The following is a 12,081-nucleotide window of genomic DNA, read 5'->3' as shown; positions in this document are numbered from 1 at the left end:
CCAACACCTGTGGAAACCACTGCTTTATTCTCTGTCTTTGTATTTGAACTCTTTCTAAAAATATGGCTAACAGCCTGGCGTGATGGCTCACACCTGTAATCCCAGCACTTTGGGAGGCCAAGGAGGGTGGATTGCCTGAGACTAGGAGTTCAGATCAGCCTGGGCGACATGGCGAAACCCTGTCTCTACAAACAGTAAAAATACCCAGGTGTGGTGATGCATGCTTGTAGTCCCAGCTACTTGGGAGGTTGAAGTGGGAGGATCACTTGAGCCTGGGAGGTCGAGGCTGCAGTGAGCCATGATTGTGCCACTGGACAGCCTGGGAGACAGAGCAAGACCCTTCCTCAAAAAAAAAAAAAAAAAAAAAAAAAAAAAAAAAAAAGATATATGGCTTCCAAATAAGCTGTGATGAAATATTCCAGCTAATTAGATAAGAAAACTACCCACACTCCACTGTGCCTTAAAAATCTGACACTCAAAGCCCATTTCTCTTGTTTTGACGTGATATGCACTGGTAATAAAAAGCTAAAATAGGCCAGGCGCGTTGGCTCATGCCTGTAATCCCAGTCCTTTGGGAGGCTAAGGCAGGAGAATGGCTTGAACCTGGGAGGCAGAGGTTGTAGTCAGCCAAGATTGCGCCACTGCACTCCAGCCTAGGCGACAGAACAAGACTCCATCTCAAAAAAAAAAAAAAAACTAAAATAAAATGTCACAAGATGGCATTAGGCCTGGCACTTGAAATGCAGCGAAGTTATAACTGAATCCATGTCTTGTGATTTGTAGTGTGCTGGGCAGCAGTGAGAGTGCCACATACAGTCTGTGGTGACTACTTGTCCCTGCTGTTGTGTGAAAGCAGCTTAGACAATACACAAACATGCATGCTTGTGTTCTTATAAAATTTTATTTATGGACACTGAAATTTGAATTTTGTATAATTTTTACATATATGTGTCCCAAAATATTCTTTTGATTTTTTCCTAACCATTGGAAAATGTAAAAAATGTAACAACCATTCCTGGTTCCTGTACAGAATGGGGCAGGCCAGATTTGGCTGTGAATTGCTTGCCAACTCCTGCCGATTCTTACACCTGAATGTGGGTGGTCATCCTGCCCTCGGGTCTTTGCCTTGCATTTCCTCTTAAGGCCTTCTCCACTCTTCTTAAAATCACTGCCCCTAAGATGCAAACCTGGACATCTAACTCTAGTGCTTACTTCACCTCTTTATTGGCTCCCTGTTACCCACAGCTGTGATCTTGAAGTGGTGGGTTCGAGATATACCTTAGGGAGTGCTTAAGAAAATCAGTACACTTGAGGCTGGGCATGGTGGCTCACACCTGTAAGCCCAGCACTTGAGGTCAGGAGTTTGAGACCAGCCTGGCCAACATGGTGAAACCCCGTCTCTACTAAAAATACAAAAAAAAAAAAAAAAAAAAAAAAAAAAAGCTGGGCATGGTGGTGCGCGCCTGTAATGTCATCTACTCAGGAGACTGAGGCAGGAGAATCACTTGGACCTGGGAGGCGGGGGTTGCAGTGAGCCGAGATCACACCACTGCACTCCAGCCTGGGCAGCAGAGTGAGACTCCATCTCAAAAAAAAAAAAAAAAAAATCAGCACGCTGGAAGAAAATACTAGCATAGCTGTTTACATTATTTACACTCACAAAAAAACTTTATAGTACATATGTTTAACTTATGATAAAATATTTAGGGAAAGGAATTTATCCCAAATTGATTTTGCTTCTGCATCTGTATCTTAATATAGCTCTATCCTTTCACCAACAAACAGTACTATTTGTAGTTCTATTAACGTGCCCTGTGTTTTCAGTGTCCCCAGGCTTTTTTTTTTTTTTTTTTGCTTTGTCGTTGGCCCATAATACATTGTTATTATTATTATTAGAGACGGAGCCTTGCTCTGTCTCCCAGTTTGGAGTACAATGGCATGATCTCGGCTCACTGCAACCTCCGCCTCCCAGGTTCAAGCGATTCTCCCACCTCAGCCTCCCGAGTAGCTGGGATTACAAGCGTATGCCACCACACCCAGCTAATTTTTGTAGTTTTAGTAGAGATGGGGTTTCACCATGTTGGCCAGGCTGGTCTTCAGTTCCTGACCTCAGGTGATCTGCCCGCCTGGGGCTCTCAATGTGTTGGAATTACAGGTGTGAGCCACCGCACCCAGCCCCATGATACATTATTGATGTGTGAGGACTCAATGCGTTAATTTCTTAAGGTAGCAAAACAGAATTGAACACTTTCCCGGGTGTGGCCATTACCTTTTAGATTCTTCTTGCATTTCTTCTGCAAAACCTTATTGCAGGCATATTTTTTAACTATGTCTTTCAATGATATAATTAACCCTTTGAGAGCAGTGTTTTAAAGTATTAATTTTTGTATCCCCAGAACATGAGACAGTTCCAGCACATTGGAGAACTTTAGATTTTTTTTCCCACAAATCAATAAATTAATACATGGTTAAGGTACTTTTGTGATTTGTTCTCCCACAGGATATAATGCCAAATAAAGGACAGAGTAGGTATGCTGTGTGACATTTTTTCTTTGAGTATCAATAGTGAACCTGACAAGATATTAGATCCCAAACATTGCATAGTGTTTGTTGTAGTCACTGTAAAATGAACACAGAATGTACTTTTTCAGGGATCAGTGTCGCTCAAGGATGTGACTGTGGGCTTCACCAGGAGGAGTGGTAGCATCTGGGCCCTATTGAGAGGACCCTGTACATGAATGTAATGCTGGAGAACTACAGCCTCCTCATCTCTGTGGGTAAGGATTGTGTTTTATATACTTCAAATAGCATTCATTTCTTTTTTAGCAGTTGATATATGTGATCCTTTATAGAGATGAATTACTTTTTAGGGTTGAAATTTAGGGTTCAAAGGAGACCCTGGGCTGTAGGTATGAGGTGACCTTTTTTGGTCACTGGAAACTTTTTTCCCCTCTCCTAGTGAAAAGCTTAAGTGGAACTATTGACTACAGCTCCTAAAACCGCACCTTTTTCTTCAGAAGCCTTGAAGCTATAAGCCTGGCTGAGTCCTGAGTCATTTCTCATTCACAGGGTATTGCATTAGCAAGCCAAAGGTGGTCTTTAAGTTGCAGCGAGGAGAGGAGGCATGGATATTAGAGGAAGAGTCCTCAAGCCAAAGCCACTTTGGTGAGTAGTGAGTACCTACCCACTGTAAGCCTAGTGAGATTGGTCCCTGTCCATTCAGGTGTCTGCTCTTTGCTATTTTAAAGGAATTTTATATTTTATTTCATTTATTTATTTATTTTTTGGGTTACAAACAACTGAAATTTATTTCTCCCAGTTTTGGGGGCTAGAAGTCCAAGACCAGGGTGCTAGCATGGTCAGGTTCTGGTGAGGGCCCTCTTCCAGGTTGCAGACTGCCAATGTCACATTACATCCTCACATAGTGGAGAGAGAGAGCTAGAGAGCTCTTTGGGGGTCTTTTTTTAAGACTTTTATTTTAGGTTCAGTGGGGGTACATGTGAAGGTTTGTTTACATAGGTAAACTCGTGTCATGGGGGAGTTTTATTTTTTAGAGGCACCACTGTAAAAGTGGCCTAGAATAATCAGTCTGTTTTCCTTAATAAATATAATACATTTCCAAGTAATGACCTCATAGCTGAGTGTTCTTGGGTTTTCACTTGAATTTTTTAGACAGAGTTATTATTCTCAGCATTTACAAAAATATAATTCTTGCCTATCTCATTTTAGATCTTTTTCTTATTTATTCCCTTTCTATTGTCTTATTTTAATTGTGTATCATTTATTCATTCAACAAGTATGAAGTTTTTTATTAATTTACATGCCAGTTAGGTTTACAGCTGGGGATAGACCTGTGGAAAATATAATGATCCTACTGTGAGGAAGTTTATACTTTTGTTTTGGAGGAGAGTAAAATGTGGTGTGATATTTTAGCAAATGTTTTTAAACCCCTTTGGGGTCAAAATCAGAACACAAATTTTAATGATGTGAGGGAGAATGTGAGCCGTGTAGTTTCTGAATATTCTAGGCATTGGGGGATTTTGAGCAAAGAAGTGACAGGATCTGACTCACCTCTCTCTGGCTTTCATGAAGAGAACATGCCAGCTGAGGGGTGGCAGACTGGGGAGCAGGCAGCAGTAAATCCTGCAATGGCCCACAACAGTGATGGCGCCTGCACTAGCTCAGTAGAGTTAGGGAGGTCATGTGAAGGGTTTTATTTCTGGATGTTCGTTGAAGGTGTTCCCCAAACAGGATTTGTTAGATTGGTTTTGGAGTATAAGGAAAAGTGGTGTTTGATACATAAGAGATACATAGGCTGGGCGCGGTGGCTCACGCCTGTAATCCCAGCACTTTGGGAGGCCGAGGCGGGCAGATCATGAGGTCAGGAGATCGAGACCATCCTGGCCAACACGGTGAAACCCCATCTCTACTAAAAATACAAAAAATTAGCTGGGCGTGGTGTCAGGCGCCTGTAGTCCCAGCTATTCCGGAGGCTGAGGCAGGAGGATGGCATGAACCCGGGAGGCAGAGCTTGCAGCGAGCCGAGATTGCGCCACTGCGCTCCAGCCTGGGCGACAGAGCGAGACTCCGTCTCAAAAAAAAAAAAAAAAAGATATATATATATATAAGGAGAGAGAGAGAGAGAGAGAGACATCTCTTGTGTCACACAGCATACCTGCTCTGTCCTGTATTTGGTATTTCATATATATATATATATATATATATATATATATTTTTTTTTTTTTTTTTTTTTTTTGAGATGGAGTCTCATTCTGTTGCCCAGGCTGGAGTGCAGTGGCATGATCTCGGCTCACTGCAACTTCTGCCTCCCGGGTTCAGCATACCTACTCTGTCCTGTATTTGGTATTTTTTATATATATATATATATTTTTTTTTTCTTTTTTTTTTTTTTTTTGAGATGGAGTCTCTGTTGCCCAGGCTGGAGTGCAGTGGCATGATCTCGCCTCACTGCAACTTCCGCCTCCCGGGTTCAAGTGATCCTCCTGCCTCAGCCTCCCAAGTAGTTGGGATTATAGCTGTGTTGCCACCATGCCGGCTAATTTTTGTATTTTTAGTAGAGTCGGGGTTTCGCCACAGTGGCCAGGCTGGTCATGAATTCCTGACTCAAGTGATCTGCCCACCTCGGCCTCCCAAAGTGCTGGGAATACATGCGTGAGCCACCGTGCCCAGTCCATAGAGCTATAATTTATTGAGTTGGCGAAAAATGGGATGCAATAGTGCTGGGAGGAAATTGATAAGAATGTAGGTAAATCTAGGCTGGGCGCGGTGGCTCACGCCTGTAATCCCAGCACTTTGGGAGGCCTAGGCGGGTGGATCACGAGGTCAGGAGATTGAGACCATCCTGGCTAACACGGAGAAACCCTGTCTCTACTAAAAATACAAAAAATTAGCCGGGCGTACTGGCGGGCGCCTGTAGTCCCAGCAACTCGGGAGGTTGAGGCAGGAGAATGGCGTGAACCTGGGAGGTGGAGCTTGTAGTGAGCCGAGATCGCGCCACTGCACTCTAGCCTGGGCAACACAGCGAGACTCCGTCTCAAAAAAAAAAAAAAAAAAAAAAGATTGTAGGTAAATCTAAACAAACATTTCTTTGGTGAGTAATACTTGTTGCGTGTAAAAAGGATAAAAACATAATACTGAAAAATAGCACATAGGTCAGTTAGCAGTTAGACTTCTGTTCTAAAATGTTTGTTTTTCCGAAGACATGTTAAGAAATATGCATGGTAAAATTTAATGAACAAATGCTAAAATAAGCAAAACACTATCACTTTCAAACCTGCAAATGAGAGAAAGTGGAAAATTAAAACCAACCATTGTAAACAAATTGAATCAGACCCAAAAAGGGTAATAAAGTACTGGAGAGTAAAGAGTGATAAGTGTGGAACACCTAAAAGCTGCACCCCCCACCAAAAAAATAAAGAAACGGCCAGATATTTTAATAATTACAGGAAGTGAAAATTGACTAAATTCTCCTGATAAAAGACAAAGATAAGTTGGATTTTGAGGGGGTTTTTTGTTATTTTATTTTATTTGCTTGGAGACAGAGTCCTACTCTGATGCCCAGGCTGGAGTGCAGTGGTGTGATCACAGCTCACTCAAGCCTTGACCTTCTAGGCTCAAGCGATCTGCCCACCTCAGCCTCCCAGAAATTCGAGACTAGCCTGGGCACACGGCAAAACCCCATTTCTATAAAAAATACAAAAATTAGCCAGGCAAAGTGCCATGCATCTGTAGCCCCATCTACTTGTGAGGCTGAGGTGGAAGGATCTTGTGAGCCTGGGCAGTCAAGGCCACAGTGAGCGGAGGTTGCGCTGTCACACTCCAACTTGGGTGATGGAGTGAGACCCTGTCTCAAAAAAAAAAAAAAAAAAAAGAAAAAAGTTGTCTGCAGACAGATGATTAAAAATACTCTGAGTATATAGCAAGTTGGCAAATGTAAGATCAATGTATATAATCTGTTGTCTTTCTAAGCACCAGTCATCTATTTCATTTTATTATTATTTTTTTTTGAGACAGTCTCACTCTGTCGCCCATGCTGGAGTGCAACGGTGCGGTCTTGGTTCACTGCAACCTCCGCCTCCCAGGTTCAAGTGATTCTCCTGCCTCAGCCTCCTGAGTAGCTGGGATTACAGGCATGCACCACCACACCTGGCTAATTTTTGTATTTTTAGTAAAGATGGGATTTCACCAGGCTGATCTTGAACTCCTGACCTCAGGTGATCCGCCTGCCTCAGCCTCCCAAAGTGCTGGGATTACAGGCATGAGCCACCATGCCTGGCTTCATCTTTATATTTTTTTAGAGACAAGGTCTCACTATGTTGCCCAGGCTGGTCTTGAACTCCTGAGCTCAAGTGATCCTTTCACCTAGCCCTTCCAAAGTGCTAGGATTACAGGCATGAGCCACCACGCCTGGCCACACCAGTCATCTTTAGAAAACATGATTCAGGTTTGAGTGCAGGAGATCAAGACTGTAGTGAGCTATGATCATACCACTGCACTCCAGTCTGGGTGAGTGAGACCCTGTCTCAAAAAAACAAACAAAAAACAACCCCCCACCCCTGGCTCCAATTCAAAGAATTTAAACCGTTTGCAATGACAAGGCCTTTATTTTTAATTTTTTTGAGACAGGATCTTGCTCAGTCACCGAGGCTGGAGTGCAGTGGTGCAATCTCAGCTCACCGCAACCTCTGCCTCCTGGGCTCAACTGATTCTCCCACCTCAGCCTTCTGAGTAGCTGGGACCACAGGCGCACACCACCATGCCCAGCTAATTTTTTTTTTTTTTTGTATTTTTGTGGAGACGGGGTTTCTTCTTGTTGCCAGGCTGGTCCTGAACTTCTGGACTCAAGCGATTCTCTCGCCTTGGACTCCCAAAGTGTTGGAAATACAGACATGAGCCACTGGGCCTGGTCAGCAAGGCCTTTAATGGAGAAAACAAGAAAAGTATATTGAAAAGCATTAAAGGAAACATAAATATGGAGATAGGGAACACCTAATAATATCTTGAAATTGTCACGCTCTCTAAATTTACCTGTAGATTCAGCATACAGTTATGCCTTGCTTAGTGACAAGGATACACTCTGGGACATGTTAGGCAACTTCATTGCTGTGCAAACATCATAGAGTGTGTACTTACACAAACCTAGATGGTATAGCCTACCACACATCTAGACTATACGATATAGCCTGTTGCTCCTGGGCTATAAACCTGTACAGCATGTTACTGTATGGAATACTGTAGACAATTGTAACACAATGGTAAGTATTTATATATGTAAACATAGAAAAGGCACAGTAAAAATATAGTATAAAAGATGAAAAAAATTGGTATACCTGTATAGGCACTTACCATGCATGGATCTTGCAGGTCTGGAAGTTTCTCTGCATGAGTCAATGGGTGAGTGGTGAGTGAGTGTGAAGGCCTAGTATGTTATTGTACACTACTGTAGGCTTTATAAACACTGTACACTTAGGCTACACTGTTTATAAAAAATATTTTTCTTCAACAATATATTAATTTTAGTTTACTGTAACTTCTTTCCTTTACAAACTTTTAACTTTTCTAGGCCAGGCTCAGTGGCTCATGCCTGTAATCCTAGTACTTTGGGAGGCTGAAGTGGGCAGATCACCTGAGGTCAGGAATTCGAGACCAGCCTGGTCAACATGGCGAAACCCCATCTCTACTGAAAATACAAAACTTAGCTGGGCATAGTGGCACGCGCCTGTAGTCCCAGCTACTTGGGAGGCTAAGGCAGGAGAATCTTTTGAACCCAGGAGGTGGAGAGGTTGCAGTGAGCTGAGATAGTGCCACTGCACTCCAGCTTGGGCAACAGAGTGAGACCCTGTCTCAAAAAAAAAAACAAAAAAAACAAAAAAAAAAACCACAAAACCTTTTAACTTTCCTTTTTTTTTTTCTTTCCAGACAGGGTCTTGCTCTGCCACTCAGGCTGGAGTACAATGGTGCAGTCACCATTTACAATAGCATTAAAAAAATTAAGATACTTCAGAGTATATTTAACCAAATGAGGCAAGACTTGTACACTGAAACTACAAAACATTGTTGAAAGAAACTAAATACTACAATGTGTGGCGATTCCTCAAGGATCTAGAACTAGAAGTACCATTTGACCCAGCCATCCCATTACTGGGTATATACCCAAAGGATTATAAATCATGCTGCTATAAAGACACATGCACACGTATGTTTATTGCGGCACTATTCACAATAGCAAAGACTTGGAACCAACCCAAATGTCTGTCAATGATAGACTGGATTAAGAAAATTTGGCACACATACACCATGGAATACTATGCAGCCATAAAAAAGGATGAGTTCATGTCTTTTGTAGGGACATGGATGAAGCTGGAAACCATCATTCTCAGCAAACTATTGCAAGAACAGAAAACCAAACACCGCATATTCTCACTCATAGGTGGGAATTGAACAATGAGAACACTTGGACACAGGAAGGGGAACATCACACACTGGGGCCTGTCGTGGGGTGGGGGGAGGTTGGAGGGATAGCATCAGGAGATATACCTAATGTAAATGATGAGTTAATGGGTGCAGCACACCAACATGGCACATGTATACATATGTAACAAACCTGCACATTGTGCACATGTACCCTAGAACTTAAAGTATAATAAAAAAAAGAAACTAAATACCTAAATAACTCATTATTCACGTTTGTGCTGGTGCTGTTCTAAATCTACTGCACTGACGTCCTAAAAAGTATAGCACATACAATGATGTATCATACATAATACTTGATGATGATAATAAATGCCTATGTTACTGGTTTATGTATTTACTATACATTTTATCATTATTTCAGAGTGTACGTCTCCTACTTATTTAAAAAAGGGCAGGCCAGGTGCGGTGGCTCATGCCTGTAATACCAGCACTTTGCAGGGCCAAGCTGGGTGAATCACTTGAGCCCAGGTATTCAAGACCAGCTTGGGCAACATAGTGAGACCCCATCTCTACAGGAAATATAAAAATCAGCCAGATGTGGTGGCACATGCCTGTAGTTTCAGCTACTCAAGAGGCTGAGATGGGAGGATCTCTTGAGCCTGGAAGTCAAGGCTGCAATGAACTGTGATTGTAGCACTGCACTCTAGCCTGGGAGACAGGGAGACCCTGTCTCAAAAAAAAAAAAAAAAAAAAAAGGTGGCTGTAAAACAGCTGCAGACAGTCTCTTCAAGAGGTATTCCAGAAGGCACTGTTATCATAGAGATGGCAGCTTTATGTGTGTGTTAATTGCCCTTGAAGACCCTCCAGTGGAACAAGATGTGGAGGTGGAAGACAGTGAGAATGATGATCCTGACCCTGTGTAGGCCTGGGCTAATGTGTATGTGTGTGTCTTAGTTTTTAACGAAACATTTAAAAAGTAAAAATAAACAAATAGATATATAGATAGAAAAAAGCTTGGAGAATAAGGATATAAAGAAAATATTTTTGTACAGCTATACAATGATTACAAAAGAGTCAAAATGTTAAAAAAAATAAAAAGTTTATAAAGTAAAAAGTGTTATGGTAAACTAAGATTATTGTTGAAGAAAGAAAAACTATTTTAAAAATAAACTTAGTGTAGCCCAAGTGTACAACGTTTATAAAGTCTAGAGTAATAGTACTGTTCTCATTCAATCACCATTGACTGACTCACCCAGAGCAACTTCTAGTCCTGCAAGCTCCATTCATGGTAAGTGCCCTATACAGGTGTGCCATTTTTTAGTCTTTTTGTTTATTTGTTTTGAGACAAGGTCTCTCTCTGTCGTCCAGGGTGGAGTACAGTGGCATGATCCTGGCTCACTGTAGCCTCGACTTCCTGGGCTCAATTGATCCTCCCACCTCAGCCTCCCAAATACCTGGGACTACAAGGCATGCACCACCATGCCCAGATAATTTTTGTATTTTTCTGTAGAGACAGGGTTTCACCATGTTGCCCAGGCTGGTCTCTAACTCCTGGTCTCAAGAAATCCACCTGCCTCTACCTCCCAAAGTGCTGGGATTACAGGTGTGAGCCACTGTGCTTCAGCCTTTTTATCTTTCACGCTGTATACTTACTATGCCTTTTCTATGTTTAGACACACAAATACTTACCATTGTGTTACACTTGCCGACAGTATTCAGTATAGTCACATGCTATACAGGTTTGTAGCGTAGGAGCAATAGGCCATATCATATAGCCTAGGTGTGTAGTAGCTATACCATTTAGGTTTTTGTAAACATACCTAATGACATATTTCTCAGAAATGTGTCATTGTCATTAAGTGACACATGATTGTACATTTAAATTGATTATTGATAATGAAGGATTTATGCCATTGTGGTTTTTGTTTTGTATATGTCTTATATATTTTTTGTTCCTAAGTTCCTCCTTTACTGGCTTATGTGTTAGATACATGTTTTCTTTCTTTCTTTTTTTTTTTTTTGAGGCGGAGTCTTGCACTGTTGCCCAAGCTGGAGTGCAATGACACGATCTCGGCTCACTGCAACCTCCGCCTCCCAGGTTCAAGCGATTCTCCTGCCTCAGCTTCCCGAGTAGCTGGGATTGCAGGTGTCCGCCACCACTCCTGGCTAATTTTTTGTATTTTTTAGTAGAGATGGGGTTTCACTATGTTGGCCAAGCTGGTCGTGAACTCCTGACCTCGTGATCCACCCGCCTCAGCCTTCCAAAGTGCTGGGATTACAGGCGTGAGCCACCATGCCCGGCACATGTTTTCTTACGTACCATTTTGAATTTTTTCATTTCTTTTATGAAATAACTTTTTTAGTGGTTGCTTTGGGGATTACAGTTAACATCTTAATTTATACCACTCTAGTTTGTGTTGTTGTTGTTGTTGTTTTTTTTTTGGAGACAGTATTGCCCAGGCTGGAGTGCAGTGGCACGATCTTGGCTCCCTGCAACCTCTGCCTCCTGGATTCAAGCAATTCTCATGCCTCAGCCTCCTGAGTAGCTGGGACTACAGGCACCTGCCACCACGCCTGGCTAATTTTTTGTATTTTAGTAGAGACCGGGTTTCACATGTTGCCAAAGGTGGTCTCAAACTCCCGAGCTCAGGCATTCTGCCCACCTAAGCCTCCCAAAGTGTTGGGATTACAGGCATGAGCCACTGCACCCAGCCTCCTTGTTGCTGTTTTTTAAAGAGATGGAGTATTGCTGTGTTGCTCAAGCTGGAGTGCAGTGGCTATTCACAGGTACAGTCACAGTGCACTGTGACCTTGAACTCCTGGGCTCAAGCGTTCCTCCTGCCTCAGCCTCCGTAATAGCTGGGATTACAGGCATGCACCACCATGCTTGGCTTTACCACTCTGGTTTGAATGAATACCAACTTGATATTTATAGTATGCAAAAATTTTTCTCCTATATAGCTCTGTCCCCCTTAAGTTATTATGTCATATTTACATTTTTTTTTTGTTTGAGACAGAGTCTTCCTCTGTCACCTAGACTGGAGTGCAGTGGTGTGATCTTGGCTCACTGCAACCTCTGCCTCCCGGATTCAAGTGATTCTCCTGCCTCAGCCTCCTGAGTAGTTGGGATTACGGGTGTGCACCACC

At 42.4% G+C, this 12,081-nt stretch overlaps 1 long non-coding RNA gene across 1 annotated transcript; it reads left to right on the top strand.

Annotated features, from left to right (window-relative positions):
* The first annotated feature begins 2,048 nt into the window (after window positions 1-2,048).
* LOC129524898 (uncharacterized) lies at window positions 2,049-9,319 on the top strand. Its single transcript, XR_008668852.2, has 3 exons — window positions 2,049-2,777; window positions 3,070-3,165; window positions 8,440-9,319. It is a non-coding gene; the product is annotated as an uncharacterized lncRNA (long non-coding RNA).
* The last annotated feature ends 2,762 nt before the right edge of the window (window positions 9,320-12,081 follow it).

Source organism: Gorilla gorilla, chromosome 8 (genome assembly GCF_029281585.2).
Source record: "Gorilla gorilla gorilla isolate KB3781 chromosome 8, NHGRI_mGorGor1-v2.1_pri, whole genome shotgun sequence".
NCBI classification, from domain to species: domain Eukaryota; kingdom Metazoa; phylum Chordata; class Mammalia; order Primates; family Hominidae; genus Gorilla; species Gorilla gorilla.
This window is presented reverse-complemented; position numbering and strand designations above follow the sequence as displayed.